This window comes from Heterocephalus glaber, unplaced genomic scaffold (genome assembly GCF_053883595.1).
Source record: "Heterocephalus glaber isolate CG9 unplaced genomic scaffold, H.glaber_assembly_v1.0 deba00001442, whole genome shotgun sequence".
NCBI lineage: Eukaryota > Metazoa > Chordata > Mammalia > Rodentia > Bathyergidae > Heterocephalus > Heterocephalus glaber.
In genome coordinates, this window is record NW_028258296.1 from 53,817,706 (window position 1) to 53,834,085 (window position 16,380).

At 41.1% G+C, this 16,380-nt stretch overlaps 1 protein-coding gene across 5 annotated transcripts in view; it reads right to left on the reverse strand.

Moving 5' to 3' along the window:
* Znf697 (zinc finger protein 697) overlaps positions 1 to 16,380 on the reverse strand; it is a 35,601-nt gene that overhangs the window by 16,801 nt on the left and 2,420 nt on the right. For 2 of the 5 annotated variants that reach the window (XM_087213321.1, XM_087213322.1), the window contains exon 3: positions 1,888 to 15,872. The exons of 2 other annotated variants lie outside the window; for them this stretch is intronic. The gene's annotated coding sequence lies outside the window, so the exon portion shown is untranslated. The remainder of the gene's footprint in view (positions 1 to 1,887; positions 15,873 to 16,380) is intronic. One more of the 5 variants, XM_087213323.1, reaches the window with a different exon arrangement.

Consider the following 16,380-nt stretch of genomic DNA (forward strand, 5'->3'; position numbering starts at 1 on the left):
ACAGTGATTAAAGTCACCAGACTTGATTTCATTTCTACTTTACTTGATTTTTGGAGGTACAAATTCCCTTTTTTCTAACCACACTTGGGCCTTCTTCAAGGTGACTGTCACTTCCCTCCCAGAAATTTTTCTATTAATCTCAAAAATTTTGATCATGCCATTCCATTGCAATTAATTTCTCTGGGTTCTGAAATAGAGTAGATGTGCATTCTGTTTCATTTAGACCTGCTTCATTGCAGGGTAACACAACCCTTGAAAGATTTGGTTGATTCATTTGGAAATGAGACCTATGATTCTTTGCCACAGTTATGCCTGATGCAAATTTTTAAAAGCTTTTTATTCTAGAAGATTCCAGTTGCTTCCTAAAATAGATTTTGGTTTAACAGATATTTTATTAAATATTTGTTTTCATCTGGCACTGTGTCAGAAACTTTCAGACTACATTGCTATGCTAGGAAAATATATTAAGTACATGAGAATGTATCTTTGAAATGAAAGATTTGATTACAGAGGGGGAAGAAGCAACTCATATTTTAAGTCTTAAAATATAAAAATATATAAATTATTATATAGCTATTAAATGTCAGTTTAAGGGCTAGGATTTCAGTGTTTTCTTTTCTCTCTGTTTTTCAATAAACTGACAAATTATTTCTTAGTTTTGATTGCCTTATCCCAGGGATTCAGCAAAAGCAATAATTTTTCAATACTTATTGATATACTTACATTTGTATTATTTTTGTTACAAACTGACTATATTAAATCTCCGTAATGTTCTTCAGTAAATCTGGAAAGAATGTATCTCCCTTTTCCCAGATGTTATCCTATGTTTCCATGAAGTTAGCTACTTTTCAGTGCTTATTTTGTTTTCAAAATATTGTATAAGTCTTTAAATGATTATAAGAAAAATAAAGAATCTTATACATTAAAAAAAAAAAAGAGAGAGAAACAAATGCAGTTACCAGTCCAAGTTCTGACAGCTCTGTTAAGGAAATGCTTTAACCCCCAGGACAAACTAAAGGAATGATGTGAGTATTCAACACATTAAGAGTATGAGTAACTGGTCAATCTCAGAATGATCTTCTAAGGAGAAGGGAAATATAAGGGTGCATAGATGAAAAGGAGGAAAATACAATAGCAATTTGTGAAAATGGTATCACCATGAAATGAACCCTAACATGAACAGAATTACTTTTCTGCAAAAACCTGAGAATTTGTTTGTTTTTGTTTTTTTGTTGTTGTTTTGGGGGTTTGGTGTGTGTGTGTGTGTGTGTGTGTGTGTGTGTGTGTGATACTAGGGATCTAATCCAGGAATAGTCTACCACACCCCAACCCGTTTTTTGTTTTTTAAGATAGGGTTTCATTAAGTTGCCCAGGCTGGGTTTAAATTTGCCCTCCTGGTGCCTCAGCCTAAGTGGTGGGATTATAGCCATGCACCACCACGCCCTGATACTTGAGAACTTCTACATGTAGGGAGTGTACTGCTGAGAGAAACCTGGAGGATTCCATGCAAATTTACTCACACCACGGTATGTGAGACCTAACTAACTCCATTTTAAAGTTTGACTCCATCTTAAAATAAGACAGTGAAGTGGCCTTGACATAAATTCCACTTCACTGAAGTCAACTATTCCCCTAGTCTCCTTTGTGCCGATACAATAATGATAAAATGTCCTTGCTGTGGGACAACAGATAAAAAGACACAGCTCCTAACTCAATCCTCTGTCTGCCCAGAAAACAGATGCTCCCGGGCCCATTATCTATAGAACATTCTGTCAATGTGCTGATTGTTCCTTTTTCCCATAAACTCTACATGTAGCCACCCCTCAACCCCCCATGCTTGCTAAATATCAACCAATCATGTAACTGTTAAATGAAACATCCCCAAACCTTGCAGTAGCCACAATAAAAACCCTGCTGATTTGGAATTCGGGGCTCTCAATCCTGATCCGCTGCGTCGGTGATGGTTGAGTGTCCCTCCTCGAGCTTGAATAAACGACCCTCGTGTGTTTACATCGGAATCGGCTCCTTGGTGGTCTTTGGGGACTTCGTGATCTGGGCACAACAGGTACAAGATAACAGCTAGAAGACTTGTTCCCACTTTACTTTAGGAATCGAACTTTCATGATTATTTTCCATTTCAGTGGTGCAGGGATCTCATCACCGGACACGGCTTGCCTCCAGCAAATGAAGGTTCAGTCTGAAGGAGGAGTTTGTGTCTTGGGCTCCCATGGAACAAAAACGAAAACCCTGTTTTAAACCATTAAAACATTGTGATACATTCTTTATCACTAAAATATTTCAAAAATGATCCACATTATTCTTTGGGAGAAGAAGGGCAAAGCAAATTTTACTATAATACACCTCAAGATTTTTGTGGGGCTGATGGTAAGGAGAAAATGATGACAGTAAACCCCAAAACAGGCAGGAACACAGACAACAATTTCAGGAAATTTCAAACAGGGGATCAAAATTGAGGGACTTAGCAAATGCAACTGCTTGATCCAGTTGATCATCTCATCCAGGACCATTTTGCAGAGGAGTAAAGCAATGGAGATCCAGAAAAGTTACCTGAATTACCCATCAACACACCAGGCAGCAGCAGACTTCAGTTTAAGTCACTGGCATCTCAACTTTTCTTGGTCACCCCAACACTGGACTCAACCCTATGGTGCTTAGCTAATTCACACTGGCGATATGCACATCCCAGCATCATTAATTCACCTGTTTTTCACTCCTTAATCATTTATGTGGTGAGGCAAGTGCACTGAGAGAGGGGTAATTGCTCTTCAGGTCTCTAGTACACTGCTTCTCTGGGATACATCTAATTTATAAGTTCGACTCTGGGTTTGTAGCTCCTATCAGCTGCTTACTTGGGCAGCAAGTCAAATCACTTTAATCAAGCCATAATCTTCTCGTACACGAAATGCTTTGTTAGTTAATCCTCTTCTCAAAGGAAAAAGAATTAAAATCACCAACTCATTCCTAACAAATCTTCAAAGTGTTAGCAAAGTCATCTTGCCTTCAAAATCATATCATGGGACTACCTGGGTAAGGAAGGGGATCCTAAGAGTTGCACAAAATTCTGCAAGATAAGGAGACCTAGTTTACAATTAACAGCAAGTTAAGAAATTCTACCTTGGGATCAAGGTATCAGCTCATCCAACAGAACCCACTGGACAAATACCATTCCCACACTCATGCTCTTTTCCATGGCATCTGCTTGCTCCTGCTTCAATAGCTTTGCATTCCCTGTGTGAGAACCTGAGCAGAATGGGTCAGGCTGCAGAGGCAGGCAGCAATAAACACAATTTTGCTAAAGAACCGACAGATGATGAGCAAGTCTTACCACTTTTTATTGAAAAGTTCTTTAAAGGACCCCTTATTTTCCAGATAAGACAAACTAAGGACAAAAGAAGTGCTTTGCTGGAACTCACAGAGACAGAGAGTTGGTGAACTGGGACTGCCATTCAGGCTACCTGACTTCTTTTATGTACAATCTCTCCTTCATCAGACTCTCCCCCAACCCTCTCTGTCCTAGTCATGGGTTTGGTGCCCTGACTTTAGTGACAGTATTTTGCAGAAACTACCTTTCTTCTTCGTACTTTTTTGTTCTCTTCCAGACCCCTAATTTTTTTCTATTGATTTTAATTACTTTTCCTCTAAAAAACAGAAAACAATGTTTGAAGTTTTCATGTGACCCTCTGAAATGCTCACATGTTTGGATTATCTAGTGCTTTCACTAGAAACACACACAACATGTTGTTGGCTAGGAAAAAGCAGTTGTTTGAATCAGGACTGACTTAATAGAGTGTCATGGTAAACACTGAATAGCTCTGAATTCTTTGTGTAGTACATGAAAAACAGAGGGGGGAGGATTTGAGAGAAAGGACAACACATGAAGCTGTACAGATAATACAGACTAGGCCATTTCAAAAGAATCTGGTTTTTGTCTTTGTGGTGCTAGGGATTGATCCCAGGTCCTCAGGCATGACAGGCAAGCACCTGATCTATACTCCCAGCCCTGAAAATACCTTTAAAGACAGTCTTCTGTTCAAACTATAAACCCTCTCATTAAAAGCAAAAAGGGAGACTTCCTTATCCTGCAGCATTGTTTAAATGTCTAAAACCAATCATCAAACTATATAACATTTCTTCCTGCAGCACTTTTTTTTTTTTGGCCAAACAAATCTTATAGGGAAAAAGAGAGTAACTTGCCAGTGAGCCCTGCTGGCATCACCACCACATTTCCCCACAAGCCAGCTTTCCAGGTGTGAGCCAGCTCTGCAGACGTGGCAACGGCTCACAGCTAGCAAGCCAGCCTCACATCAGTATCAGCTTTACTTTTCTGTCCTCCAAATCCAGTGGCCTGTTCTCCTTTGATGTCACCATCAACGCTGTAAAGTACTTGGCACATAATCCGGATTCAGTGACTCGCCTTGGGATTCCAGTGGAGACACTCGCCCCGGAAATTCTCTCCTTGGTTGGCATCCATGAAACTCGCTGTCCTAATTCACCTGCCCCCTTCACGCTCTACCCTAGCTCCCTGTCTTAACTTCTCAAACAGGTCAATGCCAAGGGTCTTCTGTACATTTTCTTCTTGCTTTTACCTCAATTGTCTCACTTCTTCCTCTAGTTTTAAAGAAACACCTCCTCTGTTCAGAGGCTTCGCAAATTTGAACCTTTCCCCTAACCCAAGCCTGAACTCCAGATTCACTTTCCTATTGATGCCCCAGTGCTGTAACCGAGGAACCTGCATGGCCCTTCCCTTCCTAAAGTGTCACTCATCATATCCATGTGACAAGGGACAGAGAGCAGCCAAAACAAGGAGAAAAGGGCATGCTGTGGAGCCGGAAGGCCTAAGTTCATACAGAAAACTGCCCCTTCTCGGTGGGGGCCACCAGGAAAGTTGTTTCACCTCTTCAAGTCTCAGAGACCCCTCTACACAATGTGTAAAAGGAAGCCAGGCAGGATGACACACATCTGTAATTCCCGCACTCTGGGAAGTGGAGGCGGAAGGATCCTAACTTCAATCCCAACCTGGGCAATTTAGGGATTTAGCAAGACCCTTGTCTCAAAATATAAGAGGGCTGGGGATGTAGCTCAGTGCAAAAGCCCTGAGTTGAGTCCCCAGTACTGGAAAAAAAAAAAAAAGTTATCTTGACAGGCTGTTGTAAAGACTAAATGAATCACCATTTGTAATGTATATATCTATTCCCAGTCGTATAAAAAAAACCCAAGTACTAGTCCTGTTCCCCAGTTTTTGCTACAAACCAGCTCCTCTCGACAGTCTCCCCTTCTGTTAATGCCTTCTTTGCTTTTAGACTCAAAACCCTGGAGTCAACATTGACCTGTCCATCACCCCATTAGTCAAATCAGTGGCTATATCCTTCCTTTGAATTTTCCCCTTTTTTGTTTTGTTTTGTTTTGGATCTGGTTGGTGGTGGTGTTCATTTCTTGCCACTAACCCTTCAGTGAACACTCCTGCTAGTTACATGCACCTACATGTTTGTTGCTGAGGAACCATTTTTAAAATGTAGCTGCCACTCCACTGATTTCCATGCTCAGAAACCACTCTGCCAGAAGAACACAGACCAAGAATTTAAGATGCAGCCCACAGCTCTTACGTCCCGTAACCCCAGACGAAAGGGCTGCTCCCAGCCCACCGAAGGCACTGTCTTACTCTCTGGCCACACCATCCCTCCTCAAAAAACATGTCTCTCCTTTCTGGAGGAACCAGTACCGGAAGCAGTCTAAGTATCTGGACTTGGAGCCAGACCACCAGTGTGAATCTAGTCCCCAACTATAGACCTTAAGCAGGTTGCTCAAGCTCTTTGAGCCTCAGTTTTTTCATCTATAAAATGGGGAGATCAACAGAAACTACTTTATAGAATTATTAAGTGTTCAAATAAAATTATTTCATTTGTATGACTCTTTAAGGTACTTTATCTTATTCTCGCTAAAATTGTTTTTTTTTAAATATAATCACTTTTAATAATTCATATCTTACTGTTGGCTCTCCCTCTCCTCCTACCAGCTCCCAACTTGAAATGGATAAAATTAGGTGTAATTATTTCTCTCCTCAGCCTTGAAAGGAAGAACTAAAAAAACGAGGAAATTTAAGCCAGGCATGGTGACACACACCTGTAATCCCAGCACTCTGGGAGGGTGAGACAGGAGAATGGAAAGTTTGAGCCCAGTGTGGGTAACTTAGCAAGACCCTGTCTGAAAATAAAAAATCAGCCTGGGATGTAGCTCAGTGTGAAGGCCATGAATTTAACTACCAGTACTGCAAAAACAAACAAACAAACAAACAAAAACAAAACCTGGTAATCTAGTGATCTGGCCAGGATCATATCAGGTAAGGCAGAGCCCTGGAAATTCTTCCTAACTGTATCCAGTAACTTCTCAGCATCAGGAGCCATGCATGCTTACTTATCCTCAAGAAGCAGTCAAGACAGAAAGTGGCAATTAGCTTCAAAAGTTAGACAGAACATTCTCAAAAAGAATCTGTGGCCCTGGGTCAAATGTCAGCACCTCGTGTTTGTAGCAAATGGCCTTGTGTGAGACCTGCCTCCATCCCAAGCCTTTAACCCTTGCTTCAGCTATGCAGAAAAATACAGGTGGCTCAGAGCTATGCTCATAGTGGAAAATGCTCCTATACTTCCCTTCTCTAACAGGTCAAGCGCTTTTCCCCTACCCAACACTCAACCTTTTCAAAGTCATAAGGAGACAAGAAGTTGGTGGGAGAGAGGAAAGGCAGGGAGCATTATTATGGTTTGTGTCTAGATGTCCCCCCAAAGCCTCATGGGGTAATGGGCTACTTTGGAGGGGGCTCAATCTAGAGGAGGTGATTGATTCATGGTGGGGCTAGGCCTGAGGGCACTAGGATTAACAGTGTGAGTGCTACCTGCCCTGAGTAGTCTGAATGAGGTAAGAGGGACAGGAAGATGCTGTTAAAGTCCCCTTCTTACTTCAGCTGTCTTCTGCCATAAACTGGTGCCCCTCTGCCACCTGCCTTGCAGCCAGCCAATTATGGACTGAAACCTCTAGGAACTGTGAGCTAAATAAATCTTTCCCCCTTCAACTTTGGGTGTCAGGTATTTTGTCTCAGCAACAAGAGAAAAGCAAGTAACACAAGCATGTTCAAACACAGGAAAATTTTGTATTTAACATGAAGAGTGTCTATTGAGACTCAAATTTATTCTCTGGAAGTTTTCGAGGATTGTTAGAGTGTTTTGCTTTGTTTTTCTTACTACAACTAGAAACACAATGGTTTATTTAATCTTACTTAAATATAATCATCAGCCTAGAAAACCCTTTCCTAAGGGTAGAGAATTAAGCTGTGAAGTAAATATAGGCTCTTATGAAATTTGTAAAGATAATATGTCACATAGGAAGGGGTGATCAGAAATATCAAGCAAATCTCGAATTCAATCAATAAATACAAGTACCTATTAGGGAGGGGGAAAATAGACATAAAGGCATTGCTATAACTGCCCCCAGGCTACTTCAGGTTGCTGCTGTAGGCTGGTTAAATTCAAATGACATTTCCCTTTTTTTTTTCTTTAGAGTAAGAAGGGTTTATTGAGAGAAAGAATGCTTCTGGCTAAGCAAGACAGAAGGGGAACCAGAGAGTGAGTTGGCCCTCATTTACCTTATTTTTAAAAACTGGTAATGGTTGGTATTTCTTCAAGTCTATTTCACATTTTGGCTTCCTATATCTGGGGTAAAATGGTTTTATATTAAAACAGATCTGGCACGTATATACCTCCCACAACAGAAAAATATGACGAAAGTTCACATATATAAACGCATATCAAGAGAATGAGAAGATAAACCATGGACTGGAAGAAAATATTTGCAAGCATATCTGATAAAGGACTATCATCCAAAATACACACACTTTAAAACTCAACAATAAACAACCCAATTACAAAGTGGGCAAAAAGATCTGAACAGACATCTCATCAAAGGATGGCAAATTAACACGAAAAGATGCTCAACATCGTATACCTTTAGGATTGCAAAGTAACTACAAGATAGCACTACCCACCTATTCAAATGACCCAAATCCAAATTCACTGCCCACCTATTCAAATGGCCCAACACCAAATGCTGGGTAGAGCAATGGGCTTTTAGTCATTGCTGGAATGAAAGAAAAAGGTACACCCACTTTGGAAGACAGTTTCAAAACTAAGCACATCTTACCACATGATCCAGCAATTATACTTTTTGGTATTTATCCAGCAAGTACGTCCACACAAAAACCTGGACACAAATCTTTATAGTAGCCTTATTTATAATTACCAAAACTTGGAAGCAACCAAAATGTCCTTCAACAGGTGAATGGACACACAAACTACGGTACATGAAGTCAATCAAATATTATTCCACACTAAAAACAAATGACCTATGAAGCCATAAAGAAACATGAAAGAAATACACACACACACACACACACACACATAAAATATATATAAATATATGTATATAAAAGCAAATATGAAAAGTCTACATGCTGTGCAGTTCTAACTACATGACATTCTGCAAAAGACAAAACTATATAGACATTCTGCTTAATTTTGCTGTGGACCTAAAACTGCTCTTAAAAATAAAATCTTCCCAAAAGAATGAAAAGCATCATACCACAATGATATATGCACACTCATGTTTATAGCAACACAGTTTGTAATAGCTAAATCTTGGAAGCAAACCAAATGCCCATCAACTGATGAATGGATAAAAAAGATGTGGTTTTTTTATACAATGGACTATTACTCAGCCATAAAGAATGATAAACTCCAGGCATTTATAGCTAAATGGATGCACCTTGAAGCTATGCTTTTAAGTGAAAAAAACTGAACACACATTTCTTGTGTAAGAAACTGAAAGTGTAAATAGGGACCAAAATGTATAATAGACAATGTGAAATAAGAAAAAATGTTCAAAAGAGGGACCTAAGAGGGAAGAGGGAGAGGGAAGGAAGGGAAAAAATGAGAAAAGGAAAAAATGGAAATGGGGCTTTTACAAATAAGGAGGGGAAGAGGTTGAAGAGAGGGGAGAGAAATGGGAAAAAAAAGAGGAATCAAGATACATCATGTACAGGTACAAATTCCCTATGATGAATGTGATCATTATGAATATCTAAACTGTACCAATAAAATGTGAATTAAAAAACTAAATAAAATAAAATCTATTTTTTAAAAACTATATGTATGTATGTATGTATAATCATTTCACTACCTTATATAGTTTACAACCATATGTCTTTTCCCATACATCACTATAAAAAAAAAGTGGCAGTGTTATTTTATTAGGAATGCACCAATATGAAAAATTTTTTTGTTGAGACAGAGTCTCACTATGTAGTCCAAGATGGCCTTGAACTCACTATGTAGCCCAGGCTGGCCTCGAACTTGAAGCAGTCCTCCTGCCTCAGCCTTCCAAGTGCTGGTATTACAGGTGTGCACCACCATACTAGCCAGGAACAGTAGCCCACTCCTGTAATCCCAGCTACTCAGGAGCCTGAAGCAGAAGAACCTACAAGTTCAAGTCCAGCCTGTACCTGTACACCTTAACAAGAATGTATCTCAAATTTATAAGTTTTATTTGTTTGTTTGTTTTTGTACCAGGGATCAAACTCGGGACCTTGCGCTTTCGAGGTAGGTGCCAGAACCACTGAGCTAAATCCCCGGCCCATATCTCAAATTTAAAATGGGCTGAAAATGTAATTCAGTTATAGAGTCCCTCTGGGTTTGATCTCCAGTGCTAGAAAGCGGGGGTGGGGGGGATGGGAGAGAGATAGGAGCAGGAGAAGAGAGCTTTCCTATTATGCAGAAGGGTAGGATTCAGTTCTCGACACTGCACAAGTTCCATATCTACATCTATATCTATGTTTATATCTATAATATGTGTAGTCATCCATTCAACAATATTTATTGAACTTACCCCATACTACCTGTTATAGCTTGTGTCTAGATGTCCCCCTAAACCCTCATGCAGTCATAGGTGAGGCTTTTTCAGAGGATGGATGTAAAGTGTGTGATGCTGGAACTGACTCATGGTGTAATGCTAGAATCAAGGGCACTAGGATTAAGGATATCAGTGCTACCCACTCTAAGTAGGCTGGATAAGATATGAGATAGTAAGAGCTGTGGTCATCCCTTTGCCTTGCTTTGCTACCTTCTGCCCACCATGAATTTTTCTCCTTTACAATGCTGTCTGCCATCCACCCTGCCTTGGAGCCAGCTGATTATGAACTGAAACCTCTACAAACTGTTAGCTAAATAAATCCTTCCCCCTTTAACTTTGGGTGTCAGGTATTTTATCTCAGCAACAAGAGAAAACTAACTAAGAAGAAATTTGGTAACAGAAGTGGGGTCGTTGCTATGACATTAAATGGCTATGTGGCTCAAGAGGTTTTGGAACAGGCTTGTGAGAAAAGGAAAAGTTAGGAAAGGTTTGGAGATGCTGGATTAAAAAATAATGGATCTGGAATGCCTTGGGCTGTACTTGACAGGAGATTCTCGTCAGAACTCAGAAGACTAGAATGCTGATAGAAATGCTGCCAGCAAAGACCAGGCTCAGGAGGTTTCTGCTGGGAAGAAGGACTCCATTGGCTGCTGGACACCAGACTATGTGTGTTATACTTTGGCAGAAAGTTTGTCTGCATTTTGCTTATGTCCAAAGACTTTGCCTAAGACTGAGATTAAGTGTAGTGGACTAATTAATCTGGCAAAAGAAATTTCAAGGCAGTCTAATGTTGAGGTGGTGGCATGGCTACTATTGGAAGCTTTTAGCCAGATTTATGTTGAGAATCAAAAGCAAAGAGCCCAGAATGATGATTTAAAATGTTTTGAGTTTGGCCAGAAAGGAAGCTGCAGCAAAGCTGTGGAATGCAAAGACAGAGCAAAGGAGATCTTGATTGCTGAGAAGGAACAGGAGAAGAGAAAAGATGGTCTGAGGATATCACAAGAAGCAGGACTCCAGCCTTTGCAGCCTCAAAATTGCAAAAGTGAAAGACTTTGCTTTGAGAGGAGAGCCCCAGAGCACCATGTTCCAGAATAGCAACAGCCCAGGGAAATTGTTCCTCAAGATTTGCTTCATAGGCACTGGACCCCTATAGCCAAGACAGAAGGAAGCCTGGCTACTGCTCCAGCTAGCAGCAGACCCTGCCATCATCCATGTGGTGCTGGTTATAGGTGCATGCATAATGCAAGAATTGTGAGGTCAGGAAGGCTTCCTCCCAGATTTCAGAAGAAGGCCTGGGAGGCCAGGCTGTGTGCCCCTGGGAGGGTAGTGTGTGAAGCTGTGACTGGGAACCCGAAGGTGCAGTGGCGATCCCAGAAGTTTGGAGATGACAAGAACATGGGTCATCTGAGGAAAACTGTAAGGAGGGAGCTGAGCTGGCTGAAGAGAAAAGCCATGGGAGCTACAACCAGCAGTGCTGTAGGGCCAGAGTCACCCAAACCCTTTGGAGTTCATAACCTGCCACAGATTCTTGGAGGTGCCGGAAGTGGAACTGCTTAGATTTAATGTTTGCCCTGCTTGATGTTAGACTTACTTTGGTTCCATTCCTTGCTCTCCCCCATTTATACCTTTTGGAACGGAAATGTTTTGGGGCACTGAAGGTTGGAAGTGTTTAACTTTCTTTTTATTTGTACAGGGGCTTGCAGCTAAGAGTTTGCCTTAAATCTCAGAGGAGACTTTGGACTTGGACTTTTCAGAAATGTTGAAACTGTCAGGATTTTGGCAACTCTTGGAGATGAACTAAATACCTTTTGCATAAAAGGATGTACGAGTCTTAGGGTTGGAATGTTATGGCTTGTGTGTAGATATCCCTCTAAAGCCTCATGCAGTCATAGGTGGGGCTTTTTCAGAGGCTGGATCTCAAGTGTGTGACGCTGGGATTGATTCATGGTGCAATACTAGGATCAAGGGCACTAGGATTACGGGTGTGAGTGCTACCTGCCCTAAGTAGCCTGGATAAGATATAAGAGATAGAAAGACCTGTGGTTGTCCTTTGTTGCTTTGCTACCTTCAGCCCGCCATGAACTGTATCTCCTCTGCAATGCCCCTCTGCCAGGTGCCATCCTGCCTTGGAGCCAGCTAGTTATGGACTGAAACCTCTACAAACTTTGAGCTAAATAAATCCTTCCCTCTTTAACTTTGGGTGTCGGGTATCTTGTTTCAGGAACAAGAGAAAAGTAACTAAGACACTACCCACTATTTTAGATTCTGTTTTGTTAACAGTTACATTCTAACAGAATTTTTTTTAAGTCCAGCTTTCAAAAACACCTACTACTTCCAGAAATCACTGTCAATACCTGGCAAGGAATTACCAAAAACTTAGAAGGGAAATGTGATTCTTTGAAACTCAGATTCTCAAGTGTGGGGGAAAAGCAGTTAACAACTGGAAAAGTCTTCTTCCAGTCATGCCCTGCACCTAAACCTCTTCAAGCATCCAACAGCAATGTGCAAGCCCCATAAACATGCACAGCACTGGGACAGAGACCAGAGTGATGCATTTCTTAGTAAATAAAACCCAGAGGGCTGGGAATTTAGCTCAGTGGTTCCACTGCCTGTGCCGCCTGCCCCACAAGCCCAAGGACCTGAGTTCGATCCTCAGTACCAAAAAAACCCAGAAAGAACAGTTTCTGTTTTGTAATTTAGGGTGAGATTCACTAAGCTCTTAGAAGACAATATATGCAGGCCGGGGATTTAGCTCAGTGGTTATGCCACCTGCCTTGCAAGCACAAGGTTCCGAGTTCAATCTCTGGTACCCAAAAAATAAAATAAAATAAATAGAAGACAATACATGCCTAAAGTGCCTCTCTGAGTAAAAGCTGGCCCTTTTCCCTTACTACACCTAGCAATATGACACAGACTTGAGCCTTCACAGGAAGGGGACATCTGCAGCATGACATCTGGCCATCCAGCACACGTCAGCACATCTTGTCAGAACACTAGTGCTACCTATGGATGCACAGAAGTGACTTGCCCCCCAGATATAGCAACCCCCAAAACTGGCCTAGTCTCCTTTAAAATGATGAAGGTAAAGTTGGGGATATAGCCAGGCCTGGGGTTCAATTCCCAGTACCAGAAAAAAAAGACTGATGTGTAATGTGCTTGTAACAATTTTTGCCACACTGTGTTTATGCCATGGCTTTGAAAGTCACAGGAAAGGAAGGCTTGTTTTGTTTTGTTTGTACCGGGGATCGAACTCAGTACCTTGCGCATTCGAGGCATGCACAGTGCAACTGAGCTAAATCCCTGGCAGGAAGGCTTTTTTATCAGTCTTAAGGGATAGGTTCAGTCTCATAGGTGACAGCTTCTTCCACCCACAGAGAAGAGGCTGCCGGGGTATTTTTTACCATCCCCATCAATACATTATTTAATTAAGCCCACATCTATAACCCACACTAACCTTACACTGTCCCAGAGGTGATATCAGAGGTGAAAATGGAATTACCTTCCTTCCTCACCTCACCCTTTGTTTTTCGCTTGTTTGCTTGCTTTGCTTCTTCCCCCTCTATACCTACAGTTAGGGAATCCCTTCAGTTTTCTCAGATGTAGAGCAAAACATCCTTTCCTAGAAGCTTTGCCAGAAGGTGGGCATGACAGCTTGGGGGAGAGTACTACAGCAATAGCTTCACTCATGCCACCTAAAGTCATTATATATTGTCATTATTTGGTGCTGTTATCAGTCAAGCACATAAAAACTCAGCATTACACAGATCTACTCTGGCATACTTCCACTCGGTGCTTACCTCTTTTGGCTGTCATATGAGAAAGGTGAAAATTAACTCAGAAAATCATTATTCTTTCTACTGACCCCTCTTCTGCAACAGAAAATAGTGTTTCATACCTACATTTCTGCATTTTACTCATGACCAGCTCATCACTGACAGTTTCTGAAAGACCACTATGTAGCAGGTTATGTTCTGGACGTACAGTCCCTGTCCTACGCGAGAGCTCACTAAGGTCTTTCGGTAAGAAGACACTGAACCTAGGGTAATTTCAGGCAATGCAAGAGATTAGAGGAAAGGATGAAGGTAGCCCCATCGGGTCAAGAAATACTCCCCAGAAGCAGCGATACTGCTGGAGAAAGGAACATAATAGAACTCAGATAGGCTGGGGGAGAAAAAAGAAAAGAACTCCAGGCAAAAAGTTCTGTGTCCAAAGATCTTATTAGGGCTTCTGAACCTGGCTTTTCTAACTGATGGCCATGAGAGTTTAAAGGGGCATAATGGGCCAGGGATTTAGCTCGGTGGTTCCGCCACCTGCCTTGCAAACCAAGGACCCGAGTTTGATCCCTGGTACCAAAAAATAAAAAATAAAAAATAAAAATAAATAAAAATAAAGGGGCATAAAAATAACGAATTTACAAAAGCACTGCTTCTCAGAATGAGATCCACTAGGATAATTTTAGAAGCCCATCGATGTTCCTGGTAGAAAATCTGAAAAGTGGAGGACTCAAAAAGGAACAGAGAGATCTGGCAGTTTTTCTCCCATGGAAACCAAACTCTGAACAGTCCTGGGAGTTAACAGGCGTAAATTCCAATCAATCTCCTGTTCAGAATCTGGGACTCCAGGCAAGTTTCTGATCTTCTCTCTGAGCCCTAATTTCCTCATTTTTCAAATGGAAATAATAATGTCAGTCATCCAATGAACTGAGACACCATAAGTAAATTATCTAGTTTAATAGCTCACATATGGATGTTCAGTAAATGGTGACTGTTGTAATCACATGAAAAGAGAGCAAGAAAGATTGTACATTTAGATATGAGGGATTAATAAAGTTCAAGGTCTCCAGGGGAAGAGAGTTTGAGGATCTGATCTGCTTTGCACTTCCTTGGGCTATATTTTAACCACGGTAAATTGCTGGGGCTGTGAAAACGGAAGAGACCTGGTGAATACGTGGCTTAGCTGCACATAGCAGAACCTTTGCACTGCTGCTTTCTAAGGGTGACATTAACAACCAAGAGCAAAAGTAACTTCTTCAGTCTAGAAGAAAGATGAAAATCATTTTTTATTCACTTGGATTAATCCATTGCATATGCTGCCCATAGAGTTTGAAATGTGGGGCTGACAAAGGAGCTCTTCAACAAACTTTTTCCTAAGGGGATGTAAAAAAAATTCGATGTATTACAACTCCCCACAACAAGTATAATCATTATGCACTGCAAACATGTACTAATGAAAATTCTGAAAATTAAAAACACTTTCTGAATGTCTTGGTACTAGACACTCTCAGTGATCCTTTTAAGGTCTCTTACTCAATGAGCAACAGGAAAAGCTTTGGTCTGTCACACACAGGAGACTTCATTTTCACAACTGCAACGAATCCACACAGGGCTCTTAGAAAAGCGCTATTCTTTTTCTACAGAAAGGAAAGATGTATGCATGCTATCACCCATGCCCTCATTTATTCACATTTTTCAAATAAAACATCCTTTGTGTACTTTCTAGGTATAAAGTGCCAGGTACAGAATAAAGACGAATATCACAGATAAGACTGAAACAAATGTCAACAACGCAATACAAAGTACCATGAAGATAAAACTAATTCAGATTTCCATAAGGGTGCAAATCAGTTGGACCAGGATTTGGGTAAAAATCATCAGGGGTAATGCAGGGATGTCCAAGAGGCATGGAGCTCCACCTGAGTCACACAGGTTCTGAGAATGCCTGTGACATGTGGAAACCAGGAGCTGTTTGCTGCAAAGATGGGTAGATAATTTAAGGTGGCCCAGGTCCAAAGGAGGACAGAGGTAGGTAGGCACTGGAATCATGAAGGGTTTTGAACGCCAAAGGAAAGAATGACCTTTGTTGATTACATTAGCACTACATAACCTGTGGTATTCAGACACCTGTAAAGAAGAAAAGAAAAAAGAAGCAGGATCTTATTAGATACAAAGAGAACCCATATGGCATTGGCATAGGTTCAGGCTTGACATTGTTTTTTTTTCAGTACTGAGGATTAAACCCAGGGCCTTCACACTGAACTACATCCCAGCCAAGCGTCAAATTTACTTTTTTTTTTATTATGAGACAGGGTCTTACTAAATTGCCCAGACTGGGCTCAAACATGCCATCCTCCTGCCTCAGTCTCCCCATGTGCTGGGATTACAGGCATGCGTCCCCACACCCAGACCTCTTAAAGGCTGTCCAGCATTTTGCTTCATTTCCAGAAGAACATACAAGTTCTTTTCATGCCTTAATTTATCATCTTTGTCATCAACTTTGACCCTTTCTCCTTCCCTTCATTGAACCCCAGAAATCACACAAACGGAGATTCTGAGACATGCAAAGGGTATGGGGGGAGGGAGAAGAAAATGTGATGCAAATCCATCAGCCTTAGTCACTCAGCCTTCAGAG